The following is a 15123-nucleotide window of genomic DNA, read 5'->3' as shown; positions in this document are numbered from 1 at the left end:
CAAAATGCTAATTTAAACCTAATAAAACCCATAAATCATTTCAATCTGCCTTTGCCTCTCGACCGTTGTTTGATGTATGGAAAACATGTAACCCAGACATTTGTGAGTTTACTTTTTTTCACCTGTCCACCACACTATCTCCCGCATAGACTATATTCTAGTTACTAAATCATTGCTTCCCTGTATTCATACCTCTAACATTGGTTCTATTTTTATTTCTGACCATGCACCTATATTTGCCTCTTTTGATTTGTCCCTAAATACGTACAAACAAGATTGTTGGCGTTTTAATAAACACTTACTTTCACACCAAACCTTTATTTCTGAAGCCACCTCCTTTATTAATGAATTCTTTCATATTAACAAACCTTCAGATACTTCAACACACAATAATTGGGATGCCTTTAAACATCCTTTAGAGCCTTTACCATTGCTTATTCTGCAAAGAAAAAGACATTACTTAATTCTCAATACCACAACACCCTTCAACTGATTAAAACTCTGGAACACAATTATCTTTCTTCTAAATCCTCCTCCACCCTGCAAGAACTGATCAAAGCAAAGTCTATCTCAAACAAAATTGCTACTGTGGATGCTTGTAACATTCTCCTTAAGATTACATCTAAATTTCGCAGAGGCCAAAATAATGCAGGAAAAATGTTAGCCAACTATTTAAAAATTCTATATATTCGAGACCCTGAGACACATCTAGCTCCCATGATACGTGAAGTGTTGCACTTTGGGGGGCTTTCGGGACTAAAGAGCAATTGGGATAAGTCCATAATTTTTCCGTTAACACAAGCAACGGTTCCAGCACCTCTTGACTTCCCTCTGCAATGGACGTCAGATCCAGTTCCCTACTTAGATATCCAAGTGCACTCTCTCTCGAATCAAGTGCTTATTGCGAATTATGGCAGGGCTATTGTCAAATTGGGTTAAGACATAGACAGATGGATCCGGCTTCCGCTCTCACTTACGGGCAGAGTATCCTTAATGAAAATGGTGGTGCTTCCGCGCTTTCTTTTCCTTTTCATCAACATTCCCATAGTGGTGCCCCAACACGTATTTCGGGAACTGCGGGTTCTGATGAGTAAGCTAGCATGGGCAGGTAAGTCTCCGCGCGTAGCACTAGACACGCTTTTGTTACCATATGCAGTGGGGGGTTGGGGTGTTTGATCTGGAGCTTTAATACAGAATAGCGCAAGCCTCGCACGCACACAGTTGGGTCCATGATCCAGTGGATTTACCACACCTCCAGATTGAGAACGTGGCCGCTGCCCTGGACCCTCTGGCACGATTCTTGACTAAGGTCCTGACAGGTGTTGTGGGGATTTAGAGTCGGTGAATTCCACGGTACATGCCAGGAACACTATACAAAAAAACATTTCTGGTGCGCAACTGTAATCACCTCGAATGCAAGTTGAATGGTGTCAATGGTTTGCTCTCAGCTCTGAGCGTGGTACTTTCCATGTTCTATATGACCTGCGCATAAACGAGATGGGTGACTTGTTTAAAAATAGGCGATTGATAACATGGGAGGAGGTGGCTACTGGCATTGTAGAGCCCTCAGAACTGAAGCGCTTCCATTTCTTTTGTACGTGCCATGCTATGCCCGATGTGTTGGGTGATGAACTTCTAGAGCCAATGGATATTCCACCGCTATCCATAGCATTGTGTTCACAGTCTCCTGCTACACTAGTTTCACACCTGTATGCTTCGACATTATCTGCTAAGACTGCTTCCTTCACGAAAGAACGATTGGCTTGGCAGACCGACATAGGGATCCCACTAACGGATGACAATTGGGCATATTGCTGCGAAGGTACACGCAGCATCTCTCTTAATGGACGCCATAGGTTAGCTCACTTTAAATTTTTAAATAGGGTTCATTACACTCCACAACGCCTGTACAGGTATGGTCTGCAGGACACACATAACTGTGAGAGATGCGACATGCCAGATGATGTTTTTTTCCACATAGCCTGGCAGTGTCCTCCAGTAGCGACCTTCTGGCGAAATATTTTCAGTGTTTTAAATGAGATTGTTGATCTCTCTCTCACACCGAATCCCCTATTGGCATTACTGGGTTATATGAAACCCCTAGAGAAGAGTGTCCGCAAATTGGTAGCCATGGGTCTCCTTTTGACAAAACATTGATTGGCTCTGCGATAGATGAGGGGCCCAGTTCCAACAGTGGCTGAATTGGAAAATGACATGTTGTGCTGTAACACCCAATCAGATACCTATAACAAACTGCTTCCCCCCTGCGCTCGGCCGAAGGACTTCTGGGGGCTTATCACGCAGTATTAGCTGTCACGCTCACACAATGACAATGCGCAGGATTGATGTCCTTAATGTAAGGATCACTCCCCTCTGATATGTCCCTCTGCAGGGTTGTGGTTATGCTAGCCTTGTTTCTTGCCTGCAAGGAACTGCCACTATATGCAAATACCTGCCAATATATGTACATTGTAGTATGGTTTTATACTAGTTTGACTACTTGTGTGGCTCACCAATTTGCCTTTTTTTTCTCTGGTATGTACAATTTAATTATGATGCTGCTGGTAACGTGATCTATTCCTTCATTTTTGATTATATTGTGATTGTTTATGTCTTAAAATCAATAAAAACATTTTTTTTAAACTATTTAAAAATCACATCTGAACATAATATTGGCCCTATCCACTCAGAAACAACCAATAAACGTATTTCCTCTGATTCAGACATTATAGATACCTTTCAATCATATTATGAACTTCTATAAACAGAAGATACTTCTCCATCTGAAAATGATCTCAAAACTTTTTTCCAAGGGATTCCCAAACCTCCTTCCCTCCTTGACACTTTTTTATCTCTTGAAAATGATATTTCCCTTCAAGAGATAACTGATGCTCCTAAATCTTTAAAAAAGGCCAAAGCCCCGGGACTGGACGATTTTTCAGTTTAACTTTTCTTAACTTTTTCCACAATTTTGGCCTCAAAACTACTGGACCTTTTTAACTCATTCCTTTCTAACTCTAAAGCATGTGACTCTTTTTTAGAAGCCCTTATTGTAGTTACTCTCAAACCGGGCAAAGACTCCTCCTTTTGTAAAAATTTCCGACCTATTTCAGTGATTAATTATGATTGTAAAATGTTTGCAAAGATTTTGGCTTCCCGTTTTGAGAAGGTTATTCCTGATCTTATTTAACCAGATCAAGCTGGCTTTGTTAAAGGTCCCTTCGCCTCTGACAATGCTAGAATGTTTTCTAATATTCTTGCCCTTGGAAAAAAGTATCCCCCCCTCTTAGCTGCCCTCTCACTTGATGCTGAAAAAGCTTTTGATCGAATAAATTGGCATTATATGTTTAATACTCTTAAATGGTTTGGCTTTGGGCAGAAGTTTATTTCTTATATCAGGTTACTATATACTGCCCCTTGTGCATGTGTTTTTGTCAATGGTCTTTTTTCCTCATACTTCCACTTGCAAAGAGGCACTCGCCAAGGCTGTCCCCTTTCTCCATTACTTTTTCTCCTTTGTTTAGAACCCTTTCTTGAGCACATTAGACATAACCCTAATATCACTGGTTTTAATCTCAATTCCCATCAAATCAAACTCTCTGCATACGCAGATGAAATCCTGAGGTATCTGTCCAAACCATGTAATTCTCTTCCCCATTTTTTACAAGAGATTTCTTTGTTTTCTACTGTTTCTGGTTACAAACGTAATTTTTCCAAAACTGAGGTTTTACCCTTAAATCCCTCATGTTATCGGTATATGTTGGATGGAACCAACTTCATTTAGTGCCCCCAAAAGATTAAATACTTAGGAACTTGGTTTTCATCAAACATCCCCAATACTTTAGCCCATAATTTTTCGGCTTTAAAACTCAAACTTAACAATCTATTATCCTCTTGGTCTCCATTATTTTTATCCTGGTGGGGCAGACTTGATACGATTAAAATGATGATTGTTCCCCAAGTGCATTTCCTGCTCTTAATGTTACCTTTAAAATTCCCAATTATTATTTTTCTCAGATTACCTCTATTTGTACCAAATTCTTATAGAACAACAAACAAACCTGTATTGCTCTATATAAATTAATTAGACCAAACTCTGAAGGTGGTGACCGATTTCCTGATTTTGAATTGTATCATACTGCTTTTTTGATTCGCCAATTTTATGCTATGTCTAGAAATTACCAAGATTTTCCTATGCCAACATGGGTTGAAGTTGAACGTTCATTGTTGAATGATTTCTGTTTTCAGGACATTACACTTATGATCAATTGTACTTTCATTTCCAAATAACCTATAATAAAATATTCTCACTATCTTCTACATAACCTTGTCTTCCAAGGTTTTGATCCCTATCAATCCATTTTAGCTTCTTCCATTTGGTTTAACAAACACATTAAGTTCCGTCACAAATCTTTCTACTACAAACACTGGAAAGAAAAGGGTATATTTTATGTTCATCAGTTGTTGGTCAATAATTCACCTCTATCCTTTCCCCAGCTACAAGAGAAATGTAATCTTCCCGACTCTTATATACATCAATATAATACACTATTTCCTGTTCTCCAAACTTTTCTACAAAACTTTAATTCCAACCCCCTCCCTACTTCTTTCACTCCTGTTACTCCCCTATTTCGAACTCCTCTTGATTTAACCCCAAGTGCTTCTTTTATATATAAACCTTACCCTCACCTACTAATACTCAAAATAAATCCCCTATCGAACTGCTTTGGGAGCAAGATTTATCTCAAACACTCTCTGTTTCTTAATGGGACCGAATATGGGAAAAGATTTATAAAACTTCTAAAGCTGCTAATATTACACAATCCCTATATTTTATTTGAAGAAAAGGATGGTGCACCAGGATAAAGTCAAATTACTCCATGTATATTCCAATTTTAACTTCTTTAATAATTTTTCAATTCTAAAATCTTGGACATCAGCCAACACGTTTCGTTCCTAAAGGAACTTCATCAGGGCTGAAACAAATACATAAATACAAACTAAGTACAACTGCCACATATAAAATACAACATGTTAAATACAACATTTATAAACACATAAAAAATATATATACACATAATCATTACATACTTAGACAAAATAATTTGACAGCAAATAAAGAAGCACAAAATCATTAACCGACAGACAATTAAGTTAAAAAATATATATACAACAAACAATATATATATCTCCTAAAAAGAAGGTCATAATGTCCAATGACATTTGAGAAAGAGAAGAACAGAGCTGTATTATTTATTCTTAAAGTATTTAGTTCTTATTTACCATAGTGAGAGAGGAAATATACCATCATTTCTACTTTAAATGCCTTTATTGATGCCTGAAATTCAATTCTGACCAGCCATTTGGGTGCCTATTTAATATGGTACAATATCACATATGGTTGTTACGATATGCCACTGAAAAGAGGCTCCATTTGTTTTGTCATATTTATGTTTGAGAAGCTTCTTCAAATATTTGTTTATACTCATATTGTGCCCTAATTGTATTAAACATGTTCTCTTGGCATTATGGTACGCTATGGTAATATACCGTGGATTAGTATGGCGGGATCATGTTTGCCATTACGGGGCTGTTACCGATCTTTAGTAGCATCTCTTTCCCTCTTTAACTTTTTATGTGCAAATTATTGGTATCATATGTTTCCCTTTGGGATCACCATTTATTATCTTTCATTATCTTTAACAATTTGGGCCTCCTAGTTTCAGTTTATCCTTTACTGGGGTGACACTCTGTTTTTCAAAATAGTTTGTATACGATAAAAACACCTTTCAAATATGGCGCGGATGTTTTTGGTCGTTACCACGTTTTAGGCAATGGCAAGTATAGAGGGACTATGAGCGGGTATCTGCCTACTTAAGCAAAGAAAAAAGTGGCGCTTCTGTTCAAACGATTGGAACAGAGCTTCGGTACTTTGACCGCGACCTACGATACTTTACAGGTAAAACCGGACGAGTGTTTTTATGTGTACTTAGCAGCAAATGATTGTAGCGAATAATTTTTGGGACCACTTAACCGTCAATGCCATTACTTAGGGCCGCTCTGTAGCTCGAGTTGACTTTGTTTATATTGGAAAAGCTTTTCTATCCTTAATAAGATGCAACATATAATGACGTGACTCGGACAGGACACTCGGCACTTATAGGAGAAGTTACTCTCTGTACTGAAGCGTGGACATTCTCACCTACCTTTGCTATACAAATGTGTTCAAATTGGTTGCTTTTGGTATATATTTTGACATTTCTACCCGTAACGTACGCATGAAACTTTAGTGGGACTTAGGACTCCGGTGTTATATTCATACGAACATCGCGCTTTCATGCTTGCACATTCTTGTGCAGATTTGTTGATGCAGTTTTAGTACAGTTTGGTTTTCTTTATTTTCTATGGCTAAACCAGATCTTTATGTGGACTCATAATAATATGATTCGAGTCCACGTATTTCCTAAGCACCTATTTTTTGGCCCGTCATCAATTGACATGCTAGTAATGGTGTGGCATTTATACTATCGCGTCGGATGTCATCTTTTGTTGCCTTTCTCTCTTTCTTAACTGCTTTTGACATCCTTTACATATCGTTTATATTTTTCGTTCTTTCTTCTTTTTCTTGGTAGGACTATAGGCCACTAACTAGGCCCTCATTAAGGTAAGGCGATCTACGGCACATTTTTTATGTACTATAATAATGCGTTTTTTACACAATACCAATGGAATTCTATTTCTTTCTCTCCCTTTGATTAGGGCTAGGACTTGGGCCTTAAATATAATACAATTACACCTACCATGAATCTTTGAGGATATACTTAGCATTGATTACTAAGTTCGTGAACCTTGATCCTATACAAATAGGCAATTTGACCTTCTTAAGTGACCTCCCGGACACGTGAGGACATATTCGGTGAGACTATATACTGATGCTGATAAGAAGTTTTCCTTCCCTCTCCTTATCTCTTGGTCTGTTTTCTTTCCTCTCTCACTATGGTAAATAAGAACTAAATACTTTAAGAATAAATAATACAGCTCTGTTCTTCTCTTTCTCAAATGTCATTGGATATTACGACCTTCTTTTTAGGAGATATATATATTGTTTGTTGTATATATATTTTCTAACTTAATTGTCTGTCGGTTAATGATTTTGTGCTTCTTTATTTGCTGTCAAATTATTTTGTCTAAGTATGTAATGATTATGTGTATATATATTTTTTATGTGTTTATAAATGTCGTATTTAACATGTTTTATTTTATATGTGGCAGTTGTACTTAGTTTGTATTTATGTATTTGTTTCAGCCCTGATGAAGTTCCTTTAGGAACGAAACGCGTTGGCTGATGTCCAAGATTTTAGAATTGAAAAATTATTAAAGAAGTTAAAATTGGAATATACATGGAGTAATTTGACTTTATCCTGGTGCACCATCCTTTTCTTCAATTTTGAATCTATCTGGTTTCCAGTGGGGTATAAGTACGACGTACTCCGGATGCGATTGCACTGACTGTATATGAAATTCTGTACTTAATCCTTTGATGTGCTTAGCCTGTGGTCAGTCGTACGATAGTTTGTTTTTTGCCTATATTTTATTTATAACAGAGTTGTAGTAACTCCCCTTTTTCTACACAAAATTGACCAGTCTATCTCTCCATTATGTTGGTCATGTAGTTCCTCTGAAGCTTTGCTGATGCATTTACTATATTTTTGTCCCAAGGTTTAGAACTTTTGGAAGGCTATATGGTCGAAATGTTTATTGATTTTTACTTGTGATGTACCATTTGCTATTCATAATATCTTTTTAGGTACCTTGTCTGCGGATTTCGATCAGCTTCCTTCCAAATCTATTTTACTCGACCTTTTTATTGCCTTTACAGATATATTGACATGTTGGAAAGATAATTCCAAACTATCTTTTTTGTTATGGTGGAATTTGATTTGTGATGAACATAGAATTGCTTCTGTCTCTCACTCTTCTATTTATTTAAAAATAAAATCTGATTTACTATGGTTACTTTTTAGTACATTTGTATCCTCACATTCATCTTTCTTATAATATCCATGTTCTGCTATAATCTTTAATCTTCCCTTCCCCTCCTTCTCTTTCCTCTTTTTCTTCTTTTCTTCTTTCCCTGTTTTCTCTCAATTCTTTTCTTTATATCTTTCATATATCAAATAATTTCAAATAAAACATCTTCTGTAATGGAACACATTCCTTTATTACGTTAATGTATTCTCTTAACTCTTATTTTCTCCTTTCCTCTTACACATTAATTAATTTTTTTCTTACAATATTTGCTACTGTTAATATGAGTTGTTTTTGCACTAAGAAACGTATGTAATGTTTTACATCTGTGTTCATTTTCTCAATAAAAATTATTTTAAAAAAAAAAAAAAACATAGTGATGTTAAAAATAAATAGGTTCCTTTATTTTCCTTTATGGTTCTATAGTTATTTGATGGCTCAATCATGTTCTATGGGAGAGCATTGGAGTACCAGTGGTTGGCCATGTGTAGTGCTAGATGTACTGTAAGGTTGAGCTGGAGTTTTGGGTCCTCTTAGGGAGTAGCGACTTTAGAGAAGTGGTTTATGAATAGCAGGAGTCTTACTCTTTTGTAGGTGGGTGTTTGTCCCTCCCTAAATATCACTTTATCCCTCCCTAAACCCCTCCCATTTAGTAGTAAGTATTCGTCATTTTCCAGCCATTAACCACTGTCCCTCTGAAATTTACCACAAAAATGTATGCGTACATTTGAAGAGATCTCTTCAGTTGTGGTGGAGGACTAATTCTTGAAAAGATAGGAATGGAAGAGGCGAGATCCCTGTATGTTACTTTGTGAATAGAATTTTGTAATAACGCATGCCACTGTGGCCTCCTGTGAACACAGGGGGGGTGCAAAGATTTAAGAGGCACCTGACCATTCAAGGGGTCCCCCTTCAGCCCAAGGCCAATCATTATCTTTCAAATATGAAGAGTTGGGCCCTTTGTCACATGGTGTAGGGGTGGCATTAATTTAGGTCTTGCCTGGCGTTGGAGCGCGCATGCGCTCCTCGCCTGTGAGAGCTAAAGTCAACAATATATTTCAGAAGGAGGCTTTAAGCCCCACCCCTGTTTGCAATTCGTTCGTGTCGGATTTTATGGTAATCGCTGGCTCACGAACTGCTTTTGCCCATTTCGGTTACCTCCCTGTGGACTTTTAAGATGGCCCATCCGGACAAACGCACGCCATCTTTGTTTTCCCCTGATGTCCTTTTTCTGAAGTGAAAATAAACTGACATGAGGCTGATTCTAGCCCAGCCCTACTGGCCTTTCACAGATACAGGACCGAATTGCCATTGGCTCCTCCCAAACCTAATGGTCTCCGTCAGTGGCCGCCGTTATCCTGGCTTTAAAATTGGGGGGCGGGGGAGTCACGTAAAATATCCCTCATGCCTGTGGTTTTTTAGGCAGTTTGTTCCATACCATGAAGTTGGCCCCAGAGATTTAGCGTGTTTCACATTAGACCAAAACAATTTATTTCAGAACAGGAAGAATTAGGAATTTTCCGGAGCCGCAGTCTGTTGAGTCGAGGCTGGGATTCAAACCTGGTTGAGGGTTGACAGCTCCAAGCGATAGCATCCCCTTCCTTGAAGTGGGCACCTCTCCCCTGACAACATAGATTCACGTGCGATTGGCTCTGCCCGAGCTCTTCTGGCATCTCAAACAAGCATTTGCAATGCAATAGGTCTCGCATTTACGTGAGTTTTAGCTATTGGCATTGTAAATGACAATGACTTTTACTTATGTTTTGGTTTTTAAAATGTAAGTAAAAGGCATTATCATTTACAATGCCAATAGGTTAACCTCGCGTAAATGCGAGACCTATTGTATTGCAAATGCTTGTTTACTGTGCCACTGACTATTTTAGGACTACTGACGGTACACACAGTGCAATTGTGAACAGGCCCTTGCTTCTCGTTCAGTGATGGCATACTGTAATATTTGGTTTTGATGTGGACTCTCACACTAGTGAATGAATGCTAGTGGAATTCGAGGTCAAGGACAGCGACCCCTCTCAGCTGCCAATATCCAGGCAGACAATTGATCTTCCTGCTTTATTTAATCTCACCACCTCCCCCACCCGCAGCCGTCCATTTAGTGGCGCGTGCTGTCAGCAGAGCTCAGTGCTCGTGTAATATTACACGAATCAAAGGCCCTTCCCGCCGCTATATAAACTCCTAATTTATTACCAGAGAACAGAGGTCTTTTCTGCAATGTCCTTTAGTTCAGGCAAATCACTGTGAATTAACCAGACAAGAGTGCAGCAGGTGCTCTCATTAGATTTACAGTCCCAGGCGGACGACGGGAGAGCTCTTAAAAAAGGAATTCCAGCAGCTGCAATTCCTGCATTGCCGATCCTCTATTGATACACATATCTTTTTTTATCCATGCAATTGGCACTAGTTGTGTTGTGAACTTCCAGGGGATTTGTACTTGTTAAACAGCTGTAAGTGTTTGTTCCTAATGAAGGCGTTGTTTTATGCCCTGCTCTCTTTCAAGCAAGAACAAGAAAGGGTGTTTAAGATAAGGGCTTCAAACCTATTCACTCAGTCTGAAGCAGCAGTGGGAGGGAAAACAAGTCATCAGCATCCAAATCAATAACAACATACAAAGACGTGCTCTGCTCCGGAGGCGATGGGGGGATTTATCAGAGGGCCTGGCAAACACAGAGAAATACAAGTATTGCAAAGAAACTAAAATCCAAAAAGGAAGATCGCAGTACACAATGATGTATATTCGGAGATGCACAAAATAAAATAGAAAATATTTTGTTGTTGTTTATTCTTCAAACAATTTTAAATGCATTCCTCTCGTCTGTGCTACGACTGACATTGCGGCACTGTACAGAAGCACTTAGCTGAAGTGGGAACCCACAAGTCACATATTTGTAACATAAACGTTCTTGTTGAGCAAATCAAGGAGAGGTGAATTACAGTACACTTATCTTATTGAGACATTGTTTGCATTTACAACCATTTAGAATACCTGCTTGCTTCATCTTTTTTAACCAAGAGTGTAAAAAAAACGCCTCGATTGGAGAAGAAAATGTGTGGCTTAATTTTGCAAAAACGAAGGCAATGCAAAATAGTGTAGTCTTGCTGGTGATGATGCGCGCATAGGTGTTTTGAATAACACATGCAGCGCATTAGTTTGTGCAAGGAAATGTGTACCATGTACTTGAAGGCATGCTATCCTGGTAGAGTCATAGCTTTACGCTCTATTACCCTTTTCCTGAACACCTACAGACCTTTTTTACTCTGCTTAATTATTATTATTTTTTTAAACAAGACATTAAGAGGCCTATTACGATGGCTTTCCGACCCTCATTATCGATTTTCAATTTCGACTGGCTGATTATATATCAGCCGGTCTGAATTGAAACTGGCCTGTCATTCTGGCTGGCTTCTGACGGGCCTTTCTGCCCTTGGCATTACGATGCACAGATCCCGGCATGGTTTCCATGCAGGCCTGTCTGACAGGGAAACCATGTCGGAAAGCATGTTTAGGGGTCTCCATCAGGGCCTCCTTGTGTGTGTAGCCTCCAGTTGGGGGCCGAGGCGGCACCTATGCTGCCCCGCTATTGATCCCTGCACCCTGTGGCAGGCACCTTGAGGTGTATGGAGAGAACAACACATACCATTTTCCTAGTGGCGCATGTATTACGGCCACTTTATGGCCATAATGCATGCTCCTATAGGGAAATGTCAGAATGAGGCGGTTGGCAACGAGGTCGGTCAGTCCCATTTATGAGACAGTGTCCACCCAACATCCTAATCGTCCCCTTAATGTCGCTTCTCTTCCAGTAAACTCCATGACATGGATACTGTCTGTTATCCTCAGATAAGTGTGTCGAGCTATAACAGAGGCATAACATTTATTTTCTATTTACTTATGAAAGCCACACTTAAATTAGAAACATATCCTTACTATTGCAGGTGTTCAGGTACTTATTCATTTAAGTAGCCTTGCTATAGCTGATGTTCTTTAGCATTTATATGTTCGGCCATATGTTATCCCTTTTCAACCCTTCCAAGTAACACGCATCAGGGGTTAGACCATTGCATTTTAGTGCTAATGTTCGCATCACCGCACTAAAATGTATTACTTACGCATAACTCAGTGTGGGGAACATGAGGTGCTTCAAAAGAAGCCACAGTTCTTATGCCGTGCACTGCCGCTCAGCCTGCATAGCAATTGACATCTTAAAAGGCTTCTAGCCAGTGCTAGAGCGCCGAAACCCTGGTAACGGGGAATACAATTCTGTACCGGTATCCTCCCTGCGTCACAGACCCGGCGTCACACTAACTCATTCACACATGCAGTCATTGGTGGGGCCCATAACACCAACACTCACACTAACCATTCACCGGTCTGCACACATTTGGAGAGATGAGCGGTTCAAGCGCTCGACATGTGAGATCTCAATCCTAAACATCAAGGCGCTCCTCCCACGAGGTCAATGGACCAAATAGTTGGATTGGTTGATGGTGATCTAGATTAGAACCAGCTAAAACACATTTTAAGATTTAGATCTTATCCTTCTCAATAAACCACAAACTCATTCTTTGTTAATCAATATCTGTTTATCTAAATTTTCTTTGCAAAGTTAAATTTGCGTTTGGATAGTTTATATCAAATTTCAATCGCAGAACATCATTTTTACCTATTCTGTCTGTCTGGAGTCCTCTAAGTCTGTCGTCATTCGTCAAAGGAGATTAATGTTCAAGCTCTGTGCTCAGCACGCCACAGTCACAAAGATCGGCCAAGACCAAAGACGTGGAAGCATCTGTCAATGCCCATAGGCTTAGGAAAAGTTTGTTGTCATCAGGCAATTGGGCAGCATCCGGACCTTTTATGATTCAGGAACGCAGCAGTCACCCTAAGAAGTAGAGTTTGCGTAGCGTCACCGTCGTGGTCATCGGTCAGTAGCGCAGATAGTAGTAGCAGCAAGTAAGTAAATAGGGTAGGAGGTTCCCTCTCTATGCTACCATGTGCTTTTATAACAAAATCACAGTAAAAAGTTACATTTCGATAATTTCGTACAGTCGTGATTGGTTGGTTAGGATCGTCCGATGGGGTTTAGCACATTTTGAGGGGTGAGGTCACAGTTCAGTTCATTCCGGTTTCTTTTGTAAACGTCTATTGTCCTGTCACTTGGCTGTTGTCCCACCGTGGCCTTGTCTTAGTACAGTGGGTTACGGGTCATGCAGAGGCTGCAGTCATCGTTGTCACACATGCGCTGTTTGCTCCGCGCCTCGTGGGACAGTGGCCACATCGTCGTGTCGCGTCGGCGGCCATTTTATAATTTAGGCCCAAATGCCAACTAAAGCGAAACAAACAAAAAGAGTAATTAATGCATAGAAATAATAAATCTAATGTTAACCCCTTACTAATCTCTCTATGTGCTTGTATTTGTCTAGCGTATAGCGACATTTAAAGCATTTATATTCACCCTTTACGTTGTCTTCTCGGGCAACATTACAGAGACATCACGAAAGCAACATATATCATGCAATATTCTATTTATTACATATACTATTGTTAGTATGCGTACGGATTTTAGTCATAAAGGTTATTTAGCCATGCAAAATGCAAATCCCATGTATATTTGATATATTAATAATGTTGATTAATAAACATGGAAAACTCATTTAATAAAGTATTATAGTTAATAGATTATTCAATTAGTGATCTCATGCAGAATAGGGGGGTATACAAAATGTTGTACTACCTGCTCCATCACCAGCGACTCAAAAACAAATTGTGCTCTCTTAGCCCCGCCCAGCCTCTCTGAGATACATGTGGTCGCTGACACTGGGAAAGCTCCTCTTGTGATAGAGAGGAGTCTGAACAAATCAACAAACAGTAAGCGTGGGATCCAGCCTCACAGGGATCCACCGTTTTCTGTTTTTCAATGTGCCCGGCTCACCACTGCAGATCGTTCATTGGTTCAGGCAGTAGAATGACTAAATTGCCTTTCCCTCTGTGCCACCGCTGTGCTTGCCATCAAAGAGCTACAAAAAGATGCTCTCTAAACAGGGCAGAAAAGATGTTTACAGTGCTGGGTGAGTGGTTAGACTCGAAGATCAGAAAAATAATAGTTGGTTTCTCATTTGCATGGCCTCTGTCCACCGACAACTCTAATGAGACATAAGCGATTGGTTGCCTGAGAGTTATTGCTCTGTAGGGGCTGGGTCTAAATTGAAAGAATCTACAGCTACGGATGTGAGTGCTTTTCTTTTTAACATACGAGTAGAGAAGGTTTTTACTCAGTCATTATAAAAGGGGGTTGGTGTACATTTCAACCATAAAGTCAAACCCCAAAAAATAAATGCATGTTATAAAATGACCTAGTTAGTGTGACTTGAAACAATTATGTACAGCAAACTATAAACATAATTGTTTACTGCATTGTTTTACTTAACATATCTTTATACTTGTGATTGTCCTACTTAATAAAGCTTTGGTGTGTATAGTCTTCGATTCTGCTTCAGAATGTTAAAACATTTGTATGTGATAGTGCAACAGAGCCTTAGGAGGGCTCAGTGGGTTAAATATATTAAGGTCACAAATAAGCTGTGCTGAAGTGCATAAGTTGGAATCCGGAGAGGGATGATTTATCCTTCCATCCTTACCCAGGTAACAAATTGAGCACCCCAAGTTAGATAATAGTAACATCAGTATGTTTCAACACTTCTAAATCACAAAAAGTATGTTATTACGTGCAAAAACAAGTTCATATTATAATTGGGAAGTACTAGACCTGGCCCTCTCTACAGGGTCACCCCCAAATGCTTTTCCTTCACCATTCCTGGTTTTTGAGTTCATTTTTGTTAGCTTTGGGACTGTGCACACTTTATCACAGCTAACCAGTGCTATAGTGCTTGTGCTTTCTCCCCAAAATATGGTACATTTGGCCTATACCTGAGTGGCACATTTAATTTACTTGTAAGTCCCTAGTATATGGTACTACATGTACGCAGAGCCTGTAAATTGAAAGCTACTAGTGGGCCTGCAATACTCATTGTGCCGCCCACTCAAGTAGCACTTTAAAACATGTTTTAGACTTTCCATTGCAG

Source organism: Triturus cristatus, chromosome 2_1, assembly GCF_964204655.1.
Source record: "Triturus cristatus chromosome 2_1, aTriCri1.1, whole genome shotgun sequence".
Classification (NCBI taxonomy): Eukaryota; Metazoa; Chordata; class Amphibia; order Caudata; family Salamandridae; genus Triturus; species Triturus cristatus.
This window is presented reverse-complemented; position numbering follows the sequence as displayed.